The following is a 21,222-nucleotide window of genomic DNA, read 5'->3' as shown; positions in this document are numbered from 1 at the left end:
CTTTGACCTCTTACTTAAACCCAATTTGATCACCTATGATCGACCAAATCTACTTTTCATATGATATTTAATTCCATGACTATGACATGATCTACAATGACATCTTACATCAATTTATACAAACCCTAAGGCCTAAACCAATTAGGTCAGCCACCTAAAAGTTATTACAATAAGATCATTACATACATCCACATTACAATGATATACCAGGTTAGCTTTAGACCAAAACAACATTAACCAATCCATAAATCATCCCGATAATGTGTAGAGAACATGCTAATATGATATCGGTCTGTAACCTAGATAGGCACTAGACCTAATCTAGGTCCACCACGCCAAATCAATGTCTCCAATCAGTCAAGGCACGATCAAGGATCCCCTTCTGCATCCTGAATTCCATCTAGAAGCCCACCAACACCACTTGTGCATCCTGTCAAAGATTCTTAGTAAAAGCTCTACTGATAAAACCAATTTATTTCCAAGAAAGAAAGCTCCACCAGAAGTTCTCTTCTTGTCATTAGTATCTCCTGCCTAATCTGAATCTGTATATGCACATAAAGTGAACTTATCATTTCTAGAATACCATAAGCCATATTTTGTTGTTCCTTGCAAGTATTGGAATATCCTCTTTACTGCACATTCATGATTTTCTTTAGGATTACTTTGATATCTTGAAACAATACTTACTACATTCATAATATCTGGTGTAGTCTGAGTTAGATATAACAATCCACCAATCATAGACTTATAACTTGTCGAATTTACCGATGCAAATGTGTCTTTGATAGATAATTTCTCACTTGTCACCATAGAAGTACTTACTGGTTTGGAATTATCCATACTAAAATTCTTCAACAATTCCCTTAGATACTTAGTTTGATAGATAAAAATGCTTTGTCAGTTTGAGTAATCTACAAACCTAAGAAAAATCTCATCTCACCAATCATAGACATTTCAAATTCATTCTTCATATTATTAGAGAGTTCCATGCACAATTTATCTTCACCTCCAAAAATGATATCATCAACAAATACTTCAATAATCAGAATATCATCATCTGTGATCTTGTAATATAAATTACTGTTAGCACTGCCCTTAGTAAAACTAAGCTTCAAAAGATATTTATCCAACCTTGTATACCAAGCTCTAGGAGCTTGTTTAAATCCATATAATGCTTTCATTAACCTGCAAACCATATCTATGTCACCTATCAGTGAAAATCCATTAGGCTGCTCAATGCATACCTCTTCCTCAAGTTCACCATTCAAAAATGCACATTTAACATCCATTTGATAGACCTTATAGTTCTTATATGTTGCATAGGCAAGAAATAGTCTAACAACTTCAATTCTAGCTACAGGTGCAAATGTCTCACCATAATCAATTCCTTCCATTAGAGAATATTATTTACAAATCAATCTAGCCTTTTTTCTTACAACTTGACCATCCTCATTTAGTTTATTTCTAAAAAACCATTTAGTTCCAATAACATTCTTATTTTTAGGTTGAGGATTAAAGTCCAAGTGTTATTCTTCTCTATCTGATCTAATTCATCTTCCATAGCCTTTAACCAATGTTTTTCTTTACAAGATTCAATAACAGATGCTAGTTCAATTTGAGAAATAAGACATACCTCTTCATTTGCCAGTCTTCTTCTTGTCATAACTCCCTTGTTCCTATCTCCAATGATTTGATCTTTAGAATGATTTAACCTTACATACCTTGGTGTCTTCTGAACTTGAGGTTCACTGTTCTGATCATCAGTCACAGTTGAATTTTCTGATTGTACCGGTGTAACTAACTCAATGTCTTGTATCAGTTGAGGCATTGCCAGTTCAATTACAATCATTTCCACTTTCGGTTCCCTATCATATGATATAAATTGATTTATGTATTGCTCATCCACTCTCACATTTGCACTCTCCATAATTTTATGCAATCTTTTGTTATAACATCTATATGCTTTGCTTTGAATTGAATATCCAAGAAATTTCCTTTCAGCACATCTAGGATCAAACTTCCCAATTGAATCATCCCTTTTGATGTAATATTTACTTCAAAAAATTCTGAAATATTTAATAGTAGGTGTATTTCCAAACCATAATTCATAAGAGGTCTTACCAGTTTCACCTTTGATATGAACTTGATTGAATGTGTAGACTGTTGCACTTAATTTTTCTCTCTAGTAGATGTGAGGCAATTTGGCTTCCATAATCATGGTTCTTGATGCATCCAAAATGGTTCTATTCTTCCTTTCCACTACTCCATTCTGCTGAGGAGTCTGGGGTGCAGATAACTATCTCCTAATTCCATTTGTCTCACAATAACTGTTAAATTCATGAGAAGTGAACTCACCGCCTTGATCTGATCTTAGACATTTGATTTTCAATCTAGTTTCGGTTTCCACCTTTTCTTTAAATATCTTGAATTTCTCAAAAGCTTCAGACTTCTCCCTTAGAAAATTCACCCATATCATTCTAGAATAATCATCAATTATCAGCATGAAGTATCTATCACCTTGAAAGCTTCTAGTCCTTGCTGGACCACATAAGTTAGTATGAATCAAATCGAGCACATCATTATATTTGTCATGTATGCTCTTAAAAGAAGTTCTAACTTGCTTTCCCAATTGACATTCCTTACATACCAGATTATGAGGATTTATAATCTTAGGTATATCTCTAACTGCCTTTGTTGAATTGATCTTAACAATACAATCAAAATTAACATGACACAACCTCTTATGCCATAAACAACTCTCATCAATATGAGCAATCGAACATGTCTTATTACCAGTGTTCAAGTGAAAGATATTACCTCCAGTCTGAGTACCATTTGCAATCTCCAAACTAGTTTTGTTAATGATTTTGCATTTTTTATCTTTAAACTAAAGTTGGAATCCCTTGTCCACCAATTGACCAACACTTAAAAGATTATGCTTTAAACCTTCTACATAATAGACATTATTATTATTATGCTTGTCATCCAAAGAAATAATACCTCTACCTTTGATCATACATGCTTTGTCATCTCCAAATTTGACTTGACCGCCATTGTATTCTTGTAGGGAATTTTTTTTAATTTTATCTCCAGTCCTATGATGTGAATATCCACTATCAATTACCCATTCATCCTTGTCTTCAACTTTTGTTGCCGGGGCCTTTTCTTCATTCTTGATAGATGGTTCCAGTTTATCTTCCTTTAAAGCATAGAACACCCATTCCCTTCCATTATATATAGAGTCTCACTGACTACAGAGAGGCTACAAGCATCTCAAGATAAATGGACAACAATACAATAAAGTGAACTGACAGAAATAGCATCTACCATGCTTGATTACAGTCCTGGTTAAGCTCAACACCGGAGGCATTTGATCTCTTCCTTAATCCAATTTGATTACATAAGATTGACCAAATCTCCTTCACATATGATATTGTATTCCAAAACCATGACACATAATCCCCACACCATGATCTACAAATGAGATCTTACATCATTTTATACAAACCCTAAGGCCTAAACCAATTAGGTCGGCCATCAAAAAGATATTACATAAATCCATATTACATTGATATGCCATGTTGGCTTAAGATCAAAACAACAATAAAAAATCCATAAATCATCTCGAAGAATCTCGATAATGTGTAGAGTACACGTTAGCATGATACCAGTCCATAACCTAGATAGGTACCGAACCTATTCTAGGTCCACTATGCCAAAGCAATGTCTTCAAGAAGTTGAAGCACGATCAAAGAACATCTTCAACATCCTGAAATCCACGTAGAAGCTACACCAACACCAATTATGCATCCTATCAAGATTCCTTAGTGAAAGTCAATCTCTCTGCGGGGAGGCATTCCCGGTAACTCTGAAGGAAATACGTCTGAATATCCCTTAAGGATAGGATGGTCATCTAGCGATGTTTCTTTTTCCTCCTCTTCCCCTCTGTCACTGATAGTGATAGCAAAAAGCTGACATCCCTTCCGCATGCTCTGCTTAAGGTGCATTGCGGAAATCATGCGAAGAGACACTAGCCTCTGAATCCCGGTGATAACTATGGGTGAACCATGATCATCCTCACACTCGATCCTTTTTAGGCGGCAATCCAACTTGGCTCTGTGGGCATAAAGCCAATCCATACCAAGTATGATTTCATAAGATCCAAGTGGAGTCACTCTAAGGTCTACTAAAGTGGTGGTCTTGCCAATCTACAGCTGACATGCCCTAACCTCTGATTCCACTGACACTCTAGCCCCTGAAGCTAATTCCACTTCCCAACTGACACCCTGCCTAGTTGCCACTAGCCCGCAACGCTCCACAACCAATGGAGATATAAAGGAGTCAGTAGCTCCTGAATCAAACAAAATAGATACATTGTTACCTTTGATTATACCTGTAGATTCAATAACTGTGGCCTGATGCTCAGCCTGGCGGTTGTCAACCGCTGCGAAAACTCTATGGAACCTACCCATATCACTAACTGTCGGCTCCGAAGCGGCCATCCGCTAACTCCTTGCTACCTGTCCCTGAGGGAAATCCCTCGCCATATGCCCCATGGCTCCACATGTAAAGCAAGCACCCCATGCCTGGAACTGAGCACCCTGAGGCCTAGAGAATGACTGACCTCCGGTCCTACTAGATCCGCTGTACCCACCCCTGGAGGACTGCTGAGTCCTCGCCGGCTGTGTGTACTACCCCTGTGATCTCTGATCACGTTTCTGTCCCTGAGTCTGCCACTACTTGGGCTTGGAGCCCTATTGATACTATGGAGGCTTCTGCCTCTGGTTCTGTGGTGTCTGTTGTGGAGGAGGGGGTTTGGAGAACCCCTGAGAATTTTGGTTGTTCCCTTTCCAATGTGGTTTCTGGAATCCATAAGTCTGAGGTGCGGGATTTCGGTTCTGAAATCGATCCCTATTGTCCTGTGGCCTAACCTGAATCTCCTCGGCAATCAGTGCCTTCTCCACAGCAACCCGAAGGCTCTCTGGAGCGGACATCCTAACAGGCTCGGCTATACCGGCATTCAATCCCCTGATGAAGCAGTTTACAAGAAGTTTCTCATCCTTTAGATAATCTACATAAGGCAACAACTCAAAGAATTTACTCTCATACTGGGTTACTGACAAGCCTTTTTGTTGGAGATCATGAAATTCGTCTATACGACGCTGCCTGAAGTGTTCTGATAGGCACCTCTCATGGAACCTCTCTGTGAATATCTCCCAAGTGAGTGTATCAGGAACTAATCCACATTTGTACTCTTCCTGTCTCCACCAAGTGGAGTCTGTCCCTCTCAGAAGATGAACTGCAACACGCGCTTTCAAGTTGCTCTCATAAGAATGCAACGCAAAACACCTCTCAAGACTCAGAAGCCATGCCTCGGCCTCTACTCCATCTGTAGAACCTCCGAAGGATGGTCATTGGAGGCACATGACCTCCCTGATGAGATCCCCTGGATCTCGACGACCTCTCTCAAAATAAACTGGTTCCACCACTGGAGGTGGTCCTGGCATATGCATTGACTCTGGCTCATTACCACCCTAACTCTCTACAGGAATCAGAGCTGGGCTCCTGCTTCGTTCTCTATCAACAGATCTATGACTCCCAGAGTCATGACTCCTAACCTGAGGATTCTCTGCTGGAATCCTTTCCTGAACAATGCTAATAAGATTCTGAATGGCTTCTAAAATGTCTCGGTTAGGTTCATTTGGCTGTTCGGGAGGTGCTTCTGGGTTCTCCTCTGGAACCGATGCCTCCCTCTGTACCTCATCACGTGCTATGCGCACACGTCTAGGACCCCATCCGCGCTTGCGAGCTTGTCGCGTCGTCAAAGGCATCCTAAGAGGAAATAAGGCAAAACAATTAATTTATTTCTTTTAGAATTAAATTCAATTAAATTCAAAAATCAATTTAACAAAATAATTTTAAATATTCTAAGGTGAAATGTAAGTGAGTAAGGTTCCTAGTGTGGAAACCTTGCTCTGATACCAAAATGTTATGCCCAAAATTTAGGGCAAAAACGGAACAAATTCTTTTTTTTAAAACATACTAATTAATTAACAAGTTCACTCACATGACAAGCGTTATAGAAATTTTCATAATTAAATTCGATCTAGCTCTGAGACGAACCAAGCATCGATAGATTGTTAAATATTATTTGCGGAAAACTAACTAGTTTAATTTTATCTCCTCAAGATACCTAGCTATTAGGCTTATTAAATCAATCACGTTAAAGAAAAATAAGAGAGAAAAATTAATTTAATCTCCAATATGACTATATAGCCTAACCAACCATTTTTAAATTTCTCTTTATTACTTGCTTCAAATTATAACCAGAATTATATAAATATATATATATATATATATTTATATATACATATATATATATATATATATTTATAATTAAATACTTAATCCGAATTATGACTAGAATTTATATATATACATATTGTAGCGTCCTAGAATTGCAACACTTGCAATTTCGACTGCATTTGGGTCTTCACGATGGCGACGCAACATGGAACTTGAATGGAGACCCCGAAACTTGTCCACAACACCAAAAACTGCATTTTTCCAGTACCTTGCCTGATCCCTCCATGCACCCTGCTGTCCCGGGAGGTGGGACCAAAGCGCCCAGCGCCCTGGTCCCTGGCCCTATTTTGGGCCCTGTCTCCTATGGGACTTTGGGCCTTTTTGTTTGCAATTTGGAAAATAACATTTCCTGGTCGGCCTAAGGTCGGGAAAATCAGTCTATCAACCCTAATTGGCAAGTATATAAACTACTTTTCCTCTCTCATTTGGGTATGAGGGAAAAAGGCATGGAAACGATACTCAAACATTCAAACATTCAAGCATTCAAGCATTCAAACATTCCTTCAAGCAATTGATCATTCTAAGTCTCCATTCAAAGCTAAGTGTTGCATTCAAGACAAGGATTCAACCATTGAAGAGGAGATCACATGCTACAACATACAACATACAACATACAACAAACAACAACATCTATACCTTCACATATAAGGATACAAACATCCTTACAACAAGGTACTAGTACTTGTTTTACATTACAGTCATTTACATTTACAGCATTTCTCATTTCTTGGTTAATTCCAAAATTGGGGTTTGACCTAAGGGCAAACCCTTAATCCCTAACCCCCTAATCGTCTTTGCTTTTCTATGTGTAGGTTGCAGGTACGCGGCTGAAATTGAAGATCTGGAATCCTTGTGCAGAGACGAACAGATCCCCCTTCGTTTCGCAGATTTTTCGGAGGACCGTGCGCACGTCGGGCGCCATCGTCCTGTCAACTTTTGCTCAAATTTGCAGGACAGCACCGTCTCGACATTTTACTGCTAATTCCAGGCCCGCAGCTTCATATCATATCCCTATCTCTGTTTATAAGTGAATATTTCCCACTTTACATGCATTCCTAGTTTAATCTTTCTATCTACATTCTTTACAAAAGAGGGTAGCCTTGCTGTCTTAACCCTTGAAACTCATAAAGAATCCAATCTTGCATTGCGTGGGATTGGATCTTGTAGGTTTCAACCCCTCTTTTGAATGTAAAGTCCCTCCTAAGTGAAAACCATCAACCCTAGTGTATCTCCCTTCTCTCTCCTCGGAGTTGGGGAGGGGAGGACGACTAGGGTTCGATTTTTCCACTTTACATTTTGGTGAACCTGACGTGAACATCCTTTCTGATTATTCATAGTTAGATCTGAAAATTGGATTCGTTGATTACATTTCCATGTTTGATCTTTAGCAAAATTTTAGAGGTTAATTGCATAAAAACCCTAAATTTTCTTTTTAAGTAATTAAACTTGTGAAATGTTTAATTGTTAATGCTTGTTTCAGATCTGCCCTTCTATTACAAATTATCAATTCATATTTGTGCTTTAATTCTGAAAATTAAGTGGTTAAGTGTCAAAACCCTAATTTTTGAAACCTTCTTGATTCAACCTTTGTCCGACAATTTCACTGATCAAAACATCTCCAAATCAGCTGTAACTTTGGATTTCGCAATAAAATCACAATATCTTTCATCCCTGAAAATTTGGAAAAAAGTTGCGAGGACCATGTGCACCCCGAGTGCCATCATCCCCGATATTTTTTCTGAAATTTCGGGAGCTAGATCTTACTGTATTTTTCTGCTAAAATCCAGAATTTTGGCTGATTTTATCAATTCTAACACCTTCAAAATTACAGTCAAAGTTGGTCTAGCGATTGCTTGGATTGAGGCTTCTAACCATTCAAAAATTGTTGAAACTGAAATTTGTGTCAAAATTGTGTTTCTTACAGTCCTAAATCTGAAAAGTGTGTTATCATTCATTCGAAATTTCAGTGATTTATTCAAATTTTTGCAATTTGTGACTTTTGAAATTAAGTGCTTAATTACAACAACTTTGATTTCCGCTTTCAAAATTGATATTTACGTGAAATTGAGTCAACTTTCAAATTTCAAAACTTACATTGCTTTTGGTATTCCCTCTAAAATCATAAAATTCAAAATTTCAGTTTCCCTCTCTTTTTCAAAATTCAAATTTTGCATTTTTTTGACAATCTTGGTAGGGTTCAATTTTGAGATTGCAACTTTAATTTGGCCTATCTACAGATCGTATAATCACTCAATTTTTTCAAGTTAGCTGTAAAATCATCATAACTTTCATCCCTGCAAATTTCGAAAAAAGTTGCGAGGACCGTGTGCACCCCGAGCGCCACGGTCCCGGACATTTTTTCCAAACTTTCGGGAGATTGTCTTGATTGTATTTAACAGCTTAAATCTAGAAGATTGGCAGGTTTTACTGAAATTTGCTACCTCTAAAATTCAAAATCTTCTCTCTTTCTTTAGTGCATGAGTTTTACAACAATAAGCCCTACCTACACTATTCCCGTTAGACGAAGCCTTAGAATTAAGTCTTTCTAAGGTTTAATTACTGAGGAGATGGAACCTAATTTGAATGGTCCTTTTAACGAGGACATGGGTAATTCCTCTAATCCTCTTAATGATGAAGAAGCTCTCCATGAGGTTTCTGTAGAACAACTTTCAAAATTGGATAACCAATTTGACGATTTTCGACAATGGATGTCTCAAGAATACCCTGATAGTCAAGCTCTTCCTTTAATTGAGGGTCTAAAATGTATGCTTCAAAGTGATAAGAATGGAATTGATATTTTGTGTGGTATTGCACACATTGTGGATTCAAATGTGATGCCTATGAAGAGTTGTGCCGAAACCTTAGGGTATACACAACCTCCTATTCAAGTTAATCATTCTATTCCTTTGATGACTCCTATTGCTAGTATACCTACTTTTACATCAAACATAATGACTACTTCAATACAAGACATTCCTCCTATGATCACTAATCATGGGGGCAATCCTTCTTCTTCAATTAACCCTCTTCCTTCATTCAATCCGACTTCTTCATTCATTCCTTCAATGAGTGTTCCTATTATATCTCCACAAATGAACATGACGCAAGGGGGCAATTCATTTAACCCTTCCATTCCTCCTTGTAGTGTTCCTCCTGTCCAATCATCTCCTATGACTAACTATCATAGTGTCCCACCACCTTACTCTCTACCTTCTTTCAATAACATAACACCTCCATCACAATCTAACACGTCTAATATGAACTCTTCGACTGAAGCGACCATTAACAATCTTGCACAAACTGTCTCTTCTTTACAGCAACAAATTGCCTCTATGAATCAATCTAAGTTTAGTGTGCCCACATTTGATGTTGCGAGCTCACTTTCTCTTGACATTGTTCGAGCTATTCCCCCTAAACATGTTGAAATTCCGCACTTGGAACTTTATAATGGTAAGGGTGATCCTCTAACACATGTTAAGACCTTTCAAACAATATGTACTGATTTTGCTTATGACCAAAGGTTGCTTGCAAAACTGTTTACTAGAACATTAAGAGACAAAGCCCTACAATGGTATTGCTCGTTGCCTTCCTATTCTATTACTTCTTTCGAACAACTTGCAAATGCTTTCATTCAACAATTTCAAAACAATATAAGTCCTAAAGTTACTTTGATTGATTTAATGCATTGTAAACAAGGTGTTAAAGAAAAAGTGACTTCATTGGTAGATATAAGCATTTGTATGCTCAAATTTCTTTTCCAGTGCCTGACAATGATATTCAAAGAATCTTTATTTCTAATTTACAAAAAGATATTCGAGACAAACTCCTGTTTTCTGAGTTTACTTCTTTCCAACAGTTGTGCACAACTCTTCACAATTATCAACTGACTATGAGTCAAATGGAACAAGCAAATCCTATGGCTCCGAGTGATAAGGGTGATAGTAGTCAACAACCATTTGGGAAGTTTAAACCGAACAGAGAGTCCATTAAATTCAATGAAAACATCATCAACAACAATGTGAATGTAGCATCAGGTGTGTCTCCTATTTCTAAGTTTTTCAAGAAAGAAAGAAAGTTAACTCCTTTGAATGAATCATTGCATAGTATTATGAATAAGTTATTGGAACAAAATGTGCTTACTCTTCCTCCTATAAGGCAAATTGATCCTGCAAAGATTAATTCACCCTATTTTGATAACAAATCTTTTTGTCAATTTCATCGTCAACTTGGGCATGATACTGAAAAATGTTTTGCTTTAAAGGGGAAAATTCAAGATTTGATTGATAATAATACTATCTCTGTTTCTGGAGTGAATGATAAAGGCAACACATATGTAGCTCCTCCTAACCAAAATCTTCAGATTTTTACTGATCCATTACCTTCTCATACCTCTAATGCGATTGATACTACTGATTCCTCTGTCTCACCTGATGATCTCGTGTCTATGACTCCGAATGTGATTAACTTTGTAGAGCAGCAGAAAATCCCTAAAGAACTTTCCATCACCTTTGATTCTAGCGAAACTATCAGGGCACCTGATGGTCCTTTATATATAGTTGCAAAAGTCAAAAATACACCTTGCCGTGGAGTGCTTATTGATCCTTCTTGCATGGTTAATGTCATTACTGAAGAATTTCTTTTTACTTTGCAATTGAATCAAGTAATCTATGATGAAACAGATGTGGTTGTGAAATTATTTGATGCATTTTCTTCTCCTGCAATTGGTTCTATTACATTACCTATTGAAGTTCATAACAAATCCCTTGATGTGAACTTTGCTATTATTCCATCTTCCGAACAATTTCGTGTGAAGCTTGGCTATCCTTGGCTATCTTCCATGAAACCTATTGCTTCTCCTATTCATAAGTGTTTGAAATTTCACCATAATGGTGAAGTTGTTACTGTCAATCATAGTCTCTTTAAACCAGCTGAAAGAACTTCTAGCATTCCTATTGATTACTTTTGGCCTAAACAATTCCAATCTCTTCCTCCGCGAAGTGATCATCTTTTCAAATCTTATCAAAAGTGGAAAAAAGATATGATCCTTTCTCTAAGTGAACCTAGAACACCCAAACTTGATATTCCTATCATTCTTGAGAAGGAAGTTCTTCCTTTGAAAGATAAAATTAATGTCTTTCCTCAAGAAGATTCCTCACCCATTCCTATGGATGTGACTATGCCTATATCTAATAAACTTCCCAAAAGTAGACCTATCCCTCCTCGTCATGATGGACTTGGTCTCCTTCCAAAACCAAATATTCCTCCCTTATATGGAGCAGTTCCTCCTCCTTCCTCTTATGGAGAGAAGAGACCTTCCTCTTCTCCTATTGTTCAACCTAAGAGACCACAACCTAAACACCCAAGTGAATAGGATGAGAACATTCCTCCTCCTCAATCTTCGCAACTTCTTACTAAGACTAGACAAAATCGTTCTACACGTGAACGCCGACGAAAGCGTCGTCTTAGAGCTCAGGCAGCTGCTTCTCAAACTTTGCAATCCCCAAAAACACCTTCAACTAATATTATTCCATTTTCTCCTCAGCCGGAAATTGAGTTAAAAGCTCCTAAACATAAGATGCATGATGGTCTTGATCCTATGCGAGTTAAAGATCCTATTTTTATAAATCTTGATGATGATATAGATGAAAATGTTATTCATGATGCAAATGTTACTCCTATTCATTCTGATAGTGAATATGAATATGTTGATGTTGATAACCATTTATCTAACGCATTTTCTAAAGCACTTATCCTAGCTCCTAGACAAGAACACCGCGGCTTGGGATATGAACATAGCCCTTGTTTGGATCTTGTGATAGCTCCATTTGCTGTGTTGAATGTTCCTCCTCTAGCATGTTCCCTGCCTTCCCGAAACATTGATCAGCAAGATCGGGGGGTAGATGACGTGCTAAACTAGTTACATTAGCATAGCAGATTCTTTCCTCCTCTCTTTTGTTACTTCTCCTATATGTTATTCTCATTCTTCTATTTGTTGTCCTTAGTGTTGTCTACTTGAGGATGATGCAAAACATTGAGATCTCTTTTGGTCTCTCTCATGTTGACTCAAAAGACACATGTGTTCCCTTCTTCTAGGTGACCTTCCTTGATTGGGGAATGAAGAACAATTATGCATACATACATATGATATACATGAATAATCATACAACATACTGACCCCGAGGAAAGAGAAGTCACCTTGTGCTTTGTGTTTTGTGTCTATTATCCTTGGGCTTATCTCACACTTGGGGGCTAAATCCTTGCGATAACGTGCTCCTTTCTCATCTCTTATATGTATCACTACCTTAAAGCAATCACCCCCGGTGAGGCGTGTGCGATTGCTTTAACGTAGGGGGGCATACATCCCGTCCATATCTTTTCAAGATACTTGAAAATTTCTTGACAAATTTTGCCTTGAAGATTTTTGATATCTTTCTTGCATGACTCATAGTGAGGGAACCTTACTACTGACAGTCATGGTTCTCCCTCGTGATCTTCCCTTTTACTTTGTCAATCGAAGTCGTAAGATCCTTAGTCCACTGGGGGCTTGGTGTATCTTGCCTCCTTGACGTGGTGAAAGTTTTTCAATGTTGTTTCCTTGTACTTTACCAGAAGTATGAGCGTACGCTTATACTCCCGCTAAAGTGGGGGCTAAATGTAGCATCCTAAAATTGTGACACTTGCAATTTCAACTGCATTTGGGTCTTCACAATGGCGACGCAACACGAAACCTGAATGGAGACCCTGAAACTTGTCCACAACACCAAAAACTGCATTTTTCCAGCACCCTGCCTGATCCCTCCTTGTACCCTGCTGTCCCGGGAGGTGGGACTAGAGCACCCAGCGCCCTGGTCCCTGGCCCTATTTTGGGCCCGGTCTCCTATGGGACTTCGGGCCTTTTTGTTTGCAATTTGGAAAATAACATTTCCTGGTCAGCCTAAGGTCGGGAAAATCAGTCTATCAACCCTAATTGGCAAGTATATAAACTACTTTTCCTCTCTCATTTTGGTATGAGGGAAAAAGGTGTGGAAATGATACTCAAACATTCAAACATTCAAGCATTCAAGCATTCAAACATTCCTTCAAGCAATTAATCATTCTAAGTCTCCATTCAAGGCTAAGTGTTGCATTCAAGACAAGGATTCAACCATTGAAGAGGAGATCACATGCTACAACATACAACATACAACATACAACAAACAAAAACATCTATACCTTCGCATATAAGGATACAAACATCCTTACAACAAGGTACTAGTACTTGTTTTACATTACAGTCATTTACATTTACAACATTTCTCATTTCTTGGTTAATTCCAAAACCAGGGTTTGACCTAAGGGCAAACCCCTAATCCCTAACCCCCCAATCGTCTTTGCTTTTTTGTGTGTAGGTTGCAGGTACATGGCTGAAATTGAAGATCTGGAATCCTTGTGTAGAGACGAACAGATCCCCCTTCGTTTCGCGGATTTTTCGAAGGACCGTGTGCACGCTAGGCGCCATTGTCCTGTCAACTTTTGCTCAAATTTGCAAGACAACGCCGTCTCGACATTTTACTACTAATTCCAGGTCCACAGCTTTATATCATATCCCTATCTCTGTTTATAAGCGAATATTTCCCACTTTACATGCATTCCTAGTTCAATCTTTCTATCTACATTCTTTACAAAAGAGGGTAGCCTTGCTATCTTAACCCTTGAAACTCATAAAGAATCCAATCTTGCATTGTGTGGGATTGGATCTTGTGGGTTTCAACCCCTCTTTTGAATGTAAAGCCTCTCCTAAGTGAAAACCATCAACCCTAGTGAATCTCCCTTCTCTCTCCTCGGAGTTGGGGAGGGGAGGACGACTAGGGTTCGATTTTTCCGCTTTACACACAGACACACACACACATATATATATATATATAGATACATATATATATATTACATATATTTTAAATATTTTAATTCTAATTCAAAAGCACAATAACTTTCTAAATATTAATCCATATTTCCCCAACCCTAATTAGGGTTCTATTTTCTCATATATATATTTTCAAATCTAATTATCATATTATTTTTAAAATCCATTTGCCCTAGCCCCACCCGGGCTAGGGTTTAACCCATATCTCTTTTTAATAGAAATTTTTTTTGCTGGGCCGAAGACCCCAAGGTGGCCATGTTTTTTTTTTGTTGTAGGTTACGAAAGTGGACGCGGGGAGGGCCGTGGCGCCACTGTGTGGGCGCACAGTGGGCGCCGCGGCACCACTGTGTGTCCACACAGTGGGCGCCGCTAGCGGCTCCCCACTGTGTGGCCACACAGTGGCGGCCGTGGCTGTCCACTGTGTGTCCACACAGTGGGAGCTGAAATGGCTCCACTGTGTGTGCACATAGTGGGCGCCGCACGGCCCTCACTGTGCGTACACACAGTGGGGTCCCCGTGGACCCAAAAACAATTCCCTTTTTTTAAAATTTTTTTTTTTTTTTTTTAAAATATAATATATATATATATTTATATTTATATAAATTTATAACCATAGTTAAGAAGGGTGAAAATATTTCAATATATATATATATATATATTTTTTAAAAGAGATTTACATGCAAAAATTTTAAACTAATATGACAAAGGGAAAAGCATTAAGTCTATTCAGAAATATATATATATATATATATGAGAAGCTCTTTAATCAACACTAACTAAAGATACAATTTAGAAATACATTTCAAGAAATACAATATACTTCTCTAGAATAAAAAGATTCATTGATTTTTTTCCCTAATAAAATATTTACATAAAACATCTTTTTTCTTTAAAATACTTAAGATTTTTCAGCATAAATAACTCCTATTTTGCCATAAGTAAAATATAGATAAATTTTAATTGAAAGCTATTCTCTTTTTTTTTCTTTCCATAATACAAAGAAGCTTTTGCATGCAACTCAAAAAACCTTTTCTTTTACTAAAAACCATAAGTAGAAATAAAACAAGCTTTCCTTTTTTTTCCTTTAACAACTCTAAGATATTCTACCAATTTAAAGGATGTTTCTTGAATAGCCACAACAGTAAAACTTCAAGTCTATTTTCAATAATTACAACTTGCTTCTCTTTTCTATGAATGAGGCATACTTCTATAACAAATTTAAACAAATATCTGCAACTGGATTTAAGTATCTTCAATAATAATCTTCTGTATCTTTTTCATGGATCCTATTCTCTTTCTCCTGACTTTCCTGCATAATAGATAAACACAATATGACCACGGAGTGCTCACCTCCCAGCCTAGGCTAACTGGTAGCCACCCCCGAGCTCGAAAAACCAATTCCTAGATGGGTAACAAACAGGCAAACACATAGAAAGCAATGCATACAGATATTCCAGACACATTCCCAACTTGGCTTTCACAGCACCACACTTTGGTGATGAACATTTTCAAAGGGTGGTAGTGGACCAATACCCTGCGGAGAACTGCAAGTATGAAATAAACAAGAAGCCACCTCATCGCACAATAATAATATCAAGAATCTCAACCCCTTATTCCTTATGCCCCCCAAAGGCATTCTAGCCTTATATCCCTCCTTATGACCCCCATTGCACAAACAGGCCATGCAGAAAGGGTCACACAAAGATCCCTTGTGATTGTTCTCAAAAGAGAGTCTCTCACTCGAGGGTTGTCACTGCTACCACCCTCAAGATCCTCTTCTCTCCCAAGAGTAAGAGGTCTTGAGATAACTCCCAAAACACAAACAAATCATAATGCAAAAATACCAAAAGATTTTCTAACATAAACTTTCAAGAACACAGATTTCTTACACCAACAATCTTCTAGACATAAACAAGAAGAAGACATTAAAAAGAATAACTGAAACCAACCTTAGTCTGCCCAAAGGTATTATGATATTTGATGAAGAGCTTCCCAATCCACAAATCTTTTTCCTTCTACCCTTAATAAATTTTTCTATTCCATAACATTATTTTCTTTTCAAATTTTCTTCTGTCTCCAAAAATGGAGAGTGGGTGATTACCCTCCAATTCTCAAAAATCTTGCTTAAGAAGCTCACTCTCAGAGTTTTCACAAGTTTCAAAAAAAAACCAAAAAGGAAAGAAAGCAAAAATGCAAAAAGACTCTCATTCCAAAAGGAAAAATCCTGATTAGATTTAACTTCTAATTTTCAATTTTTACTCAACTCAAAAAAAGCCAATTTTTAAAGTGTTAAAAAAATCATTATAAAGTAGAAACTTGCCTAAAATTACCCCTAACCCCTAGGTATACCTTATGGGCTTTAGGAAACCCTATTAAACTACCCCTAGGTGTTCATTTAACCCATTTTAAACCCCTCTGAAGTTTATTTTCGGGTCAAACATAAGTTGACGACCCCAAATATTATATTCCCAAAGTATTTATAACAACACATTATTTTATTAAAGAAAAACTGTAATTAAACACTTTCCCACCAAGAGACACAAATAAAACATTTAAATTTAAATCCACACATGTGTCAAGTGACACAAATAAAACACTTTTACAAAAATAAAACATGAAATTGTCTCTTGTGGTTTTTACACAATAAATTTAAATAACACTTAACACTCATGCAGCATATACTGTTACGAATAAAATACAACACAAACGGGGTGTTGTCTCTCCAAATAGACAAACCCTGGCTTATGAACATACATAAGTCTAGGCTTGATTCTCTGTAATTTTCCATGGTCACATGGTAAATTTCCTGCGCATCTCAATTTACACATTAGTGCCTCCAAATATCCATATATAATATAATTCAATAATATAACAATACACATCATTACTTGCATACAATTTTCATCTGCATAGATTGAATACATCTTTTATCAAGCAATTTCACATAAGCAATTTCATCCCAATTCACATAAACTAAACATACATCATAGTTCTATATTCAGAGTAAAGTTCTGCAAATTTAATAACGACATCTATCATTGCAATATCATCCTAGCTAACAATCATGTAGTGTTCTATCTCATAAAGCATGTAAGTAAATCATCCAATCATAGCAATGTTATCCAAATCTTGAAATCATATAAGTTCTAAGTCTCAAAATGCATCACAATAAAGTATCCATAATAGTCTAAAATATAAAATCCACTGAATGTCAGTCTGAGTCGAGGTGAGGCCTCACATCCTCCCCCTCTAGGCATGAACTTCCTCCTGGAGTTCATCAAAGAGGTGAGGGTACTCTGATCTCATACGTGCTGCGTCCTCCCATGAAGCTGTAACCTCATCATAACAATCCCACTGGACCCTAACCTTGTCCAGCTCTCGACCTCGAAGGGCCAATGTCCAGCATGCCAAAATGCGAATGGGCTCCAAAGCTAGCTACCCGTCCAACTCCACCTGGAAGGCATCCCAATCTAAAAGGTGAGACTCATCATAGATATATTTTCTCAAAACTGAAACATGAAACACATCATGGATGCGTGACAGGCTAGGTGGCAAAGCTAAATGGTAAGCAACTGGGCCTATCCTCTCCAGAATCTCAAAAGGTCCTACAAAGCGAGGTGCGAGCTTAGAACCCTTTCCGTAACGGATTGGACTCTTATGCGGTCACACTCTCAAGAAAACTCTATCTCCAACCAGATAGCTACGATCTATCCTCTTTTCATCGGCATACTTCTTTTGTCTATCCTGAGCCTCTCTGAGACGTTGTCTAATCAAATCCACCTGCTGTTCCATATCCCGAACTAACTCAGGACCAATAGCAACTCTATCCTCTATGCGATCCCAACTCAAGGGCGTCCTGTAAGGCCTGCCGTATAATGCCTGGTAGGGTGGCATCCCCAAAGAAGTGTGATGCCCATTGTTATAGGCAAACTCCACTAAGGAAAGATACTCCTCCCACCGGGCCTGATGATCCATGACGTACATACGAAGCATATCCTCTAACACTTGATTGACCCTCTCTATATGACCATCTGTCTCCGGGTGATAGGCTGTACTGAAATTGAGCTTAGTGCCCATAGCTTCCTGTAATGACTTCCAGAAGGAAGAAGTGAAAAGAGAATCCCTATCAGAAATAATCTTGCGGGGTACGCCATGTAGTCTAACAATGTCTCGCAAGAACACCTATGCTACTGCTAGAGCTGTGAATGTAGTACGAACTGGTGAAAAGTGAGCTACTTTGGTCAACTTGTCAACTGTCACCAAGATAGCATCATGGCAACGAGAAGACATAGGGAGACCAATGATGAAATCCATGGATATAGTATCCCACTTCCACTCTGGTATAGCATGAGACTGAAGCAACCCACGTGGATGGCGGTGCTCCGCCTTTACCCTCTGACACTCAAGACATCGAGCTACTATCTCAGCAATGAGCTGCCGCATTCTCGGCCAATGATACAACTGCCTCAAGTCAGCATGCAACTTCTTAACCCCGGGATGCGCTGCATAAGGAGCTCTATGAGCTTCTGTGACAATGAACTCTCACAATCCTCTGGAGGAAGGTACATAAATGCACCCTCTGTGGCGTAATAGTCCATTGGACTCCAAAGAATAATTCACATATTTCCCTTCTAGAGTAACCTGAGAACGTAATACCTGACAAACCTCTGCATACCATCCATCCTCTGACAAGTGCCGAAGTATACGGTCTCTCAAGTCTGTGCCCATGGATATGGTGTAAACCTCATGACGTCTCCTACTCAAGGCATCTGCAACTACATTTTCCTTTCCCTTGATGTAGTGAACGTCAAAATCATATTCGCACAAGAACTCCATCCATTTCCTCTGACGTGCATTAAGGTTCGGCTGAGTGAAGATGTACTGAAGACTCTGATGGTCTGAATGCAACTCGAAGTGATGACCTAAAAGGAAGTGTCTCCACCTCACAAGTGCATGCACTACTACTGCGAGCTCAAGGTCGTGAGTGGGATAATTAAGTTCATGAGTCTTAAGTTTCCTAGACTCGAAAGCTATGGCCCTACCATCCTGCATAAGAACTGCCCCTAAACCCTCTAGGGAAGCATCTGTACAAACCATGAAGTTAGCTGAAGGATCTGGTACAACAAGGATAGGAGCGCTAGTAAGTGCCTTCTTAAGTTCTTGAAAGGCCTTCTCGCACTTCTCTGTCCACTCAAATTTCTTCCCTTTACGTTGAAGAGAAGTAATAGGGTGTGCGACTCTGGAGAATCCCTCGACAAAACGTCGGTAATACCCTGCTAAACCCATGAAACTCCTGACCTCTTTCACACTAGTAGGCACTGACCAATCCATAATAGCCCTAATCTTTGATGGGTCGACTGAGATACCATCACTAGAAATAACGTGTCCAAGGTACTTGACCTCAGACCGAAAGAAAGCACACTTCGATAGGCTGCCAAACAATTGGTTATCCCGCAAACACTGCAATACCTATTTCAGGTGCTCCTCATGCTCCTTCTCATTCCGAGAATATATTAGTATATCATCGAGGAACACAATAACAAAACGGTCCAGAAAGGTACGGAACACCCCATTCATGAGGCTCATAAAAATTGCTGGGACATTCGTAAGTCCAAAGGGAACTACGGTAAACTCATAGTGACCATATCTAGTGCGAAATGCGGTCTTGTGGATATCACTTTCCACTATTCTCAACTGATGGTGTCTTGACTTCAGATCTATTTTGGAAAAGACTTTGGCACCCTGAAGCTGGTCAAATAAATCATCAATTCTGGGCAAAGGATATCAGTTCTTGATGGTTACTTTATTTAGCTGTCGATAATCCATACACAATTAGAGAGATCCATCCTTCTTCTTAACGAAGATGACTAGTGCACCCCACGGGGATACGCTAGGACGGATATGACCCTTCTCAAGAAGTTCCTCAAGCTGAATTTTAAGTTCATTAAGCTCATTTGTGGTCATTCTATAAGGTGCTCTGGAAACTAGCTCGGCTCCTGGTACTAGGTCTATATGAAAGTCAATCTCTCTGCGGGGAGGCATTCCCGGTAACTCTGAAGGAAATACATATGAATATCCCTTAAGGATAGGATGGTCATCCAGCGATGTTTCTTTTTCCTCCTCTTCCCCTCTGTCACTGATAGTGATAGCAAAAAGATGACATCCCTTCCGCATGCTCCGCTTAAGCTGCATTGCGGAAATCATGTGAAGAGACACGGGCCTCTGAATCCCAGTGATAACTATGGGCGAACCATGATCATCCTCACACTCGATCCTTTTTAGGTGGCAATCCAACTTGGCTCTGTGGGCATAAAGCCAATCCATGCCAAGTACGATTTCGTAAGATCCAAGTGGAGTCACTCTAAGGTCTACTAAAGTGGTGGTCTTGCCAATCTACAGCTGACATGCCCTAACCTCTGATTCCACTGACACTCTAGCCCCTGAAGCTAATTCCACTTCCCAACTGACACCCTGCCTAGTTGCCACTAGCCCGTAACGCTCCACAACCAATGGAGATATAAAGGAGTCAGTAGCTCCTGAATCAAACAAAATAGATACATTGTTACCTTTGATTATACCTGTAGATTCGATAACCATAGCCTGATGCTCAGCCTGGCGGTTGTCAACCGCTGCGAAAACTTTATGGGACCTGCCCATATCACCAACTGTCAGCTCTGAAGTGGCCATCCGCTGACTCCCTGCTACCTGTCCCTGAGGGAAATCCCTCGCCATATGCCCCATGGCTCCACACGTAAAGCAAGCACCCCGTGCCTCGAACTGGGCACCCTGAGGCCTAGAGAATGATTGACCTCCTGTCCTACTGGATCCGCTGTACCCACCCCTGGAGGACTGCTGAGTCCCCACTGGCTGTGTGTACTGCCCCTGTGATCTCTGATCACGTTTCTGTCCTTGAGTCTGCCACTGCTTGGGCTTGGAGCCCTGCTGATACTGTGGAG

This window comes from Cryptomeria japonica, chromosome 6, assembly GCF_030272615.1.
Source record: "Cryptomeria japonica chromosome 6, Sugi_1.0, whole genome shotgun sequence".
Lineage (NCBI taxonomy): Eukaryota > Viridiplantae > Streptophyta > Pinopsida > Cupressales > Cupressaceae > Cryptomeria > Cryptomeria japonica.
Note: the sequence above shows the minus strand (reverse complement) of the source record.